Raw genomic sequence first — 1,349 nt, 5'->3', positions numbered from 1 at the left:
GAGAGAGAGAGAGAGAGAGAGCTGAAGTGTGGAGGAGACAGGTCAAGTAGAATTGACAGGTTATATTACCTTCACCAAGGAGGTTATGCTTTCACCCCTGTCCGTTTGTTTGTTTGTTTGTTGGTTGGTTTGTGAGCAAGATTACACAAAAACTACAGGACGGATTTCCATGAAATTAGGTAGAAGAATGGGCCTTGGCCTAGAATACACTCCATTAAATTTTGGTGAGGATCCAGATACAGGTGCGGATCCAGGATTTTTTTTTTTTTTTTTTTCTTAAATATTGCGAGAGAGGCCGTTGGCGGATGTATGCGCCCTACTGAGCGCCATTCTAGCTTGTTATGTGCAGAAGTACAACAGCAATAACACTGACTCCAAATTAAACAGACTGGGATAGGTTGCATGGGTTACACCAGAAGAAAAGTGGAAGAACAAACTACAGGATAACCAAAAGTTAGGTTATCTTAGGTAAGATGCGGTTAGGTTTGGTTAAGTTGGAAGAAATTAGAAGACAAGTGAGATAAAGAGATTTTTCCGAACCATCCAGCCTTCATAAGTCATGAGTTACTGTTCAAATACCCCTTTAGTCCGATGACGTATTTAGTGTGTGTGTGTGTGTGTGTGTGTGTGTGTGTGTGTGTGTGTGTTTATAACCCAACTATTATACTCATTTTTAGATGGAGTTTTCAATTTGAGACATGGGATGCAATCTAGATTTTTTATACACTTTTTCCTCTCAATCTTTCCTATGAAATTTTCATAACAGATTGTCCATGCTGATTGGTGAACATCCCTTTTTTCACCCGGATTCAGTTGGAAGATTTGGTAGGTTGGGGCTGGGTGTTCCTTCTGGTTTTGGTATCCTTAATTTTTTCCTACAGAGTTAAAATTCTCTAGTCATAGTCCTTACCGTACCAAACAGTCTCGATAAAAAGAAAGCACTAAGGTAAATAAAGTCGTCTTGTGGTTGCATGATGAAAATCAAAATGACACCAACAGAATGGTGTTAACCTTGTGAGTTTTGTGGGTTTATCTTTGATGAATATTATCATCTGATGTGAAACAAATTATGATCCTCCGGTGTTGCATTCCTTAAAATATTTGGTCCAATATTTTATTTTTATGCTATCTATCTATCTATCTATAGCCCGAGGCCCTAATCCCGCAAAGGGTGGCCACAGACAAAACGCCTCCAAGTCACTCTGTCACCCACCATTTGACTCCCCTCCCCCCAACTCACTCCCCCCTCCCTCATATACCTCTCAACTCCATCCTTCCACCTCATCCTCGGTCTACCCCTCCCTCTCCCTCCCTCCACCTCACCTACATACACCCTCTTAGTCAGTCTT

This window comes from Coenobita brevimanus, chromosome 22, assembly GCF_032717465.1.
Source record: "Coenobita brevimanus isolate Jiangsu-jjx chromosome 22, ASM3271746v2, whole genome shotgun sequence".
Lineage (NCBI taxonomy): Eukaryota > Metazoa > Arthropoda > Malacostraca > Decapoda > Coenobitidae > Coenobita > Coenobita brevimanus.
This window is presented reverse-complemented; position numbering follows the sequence as displayed.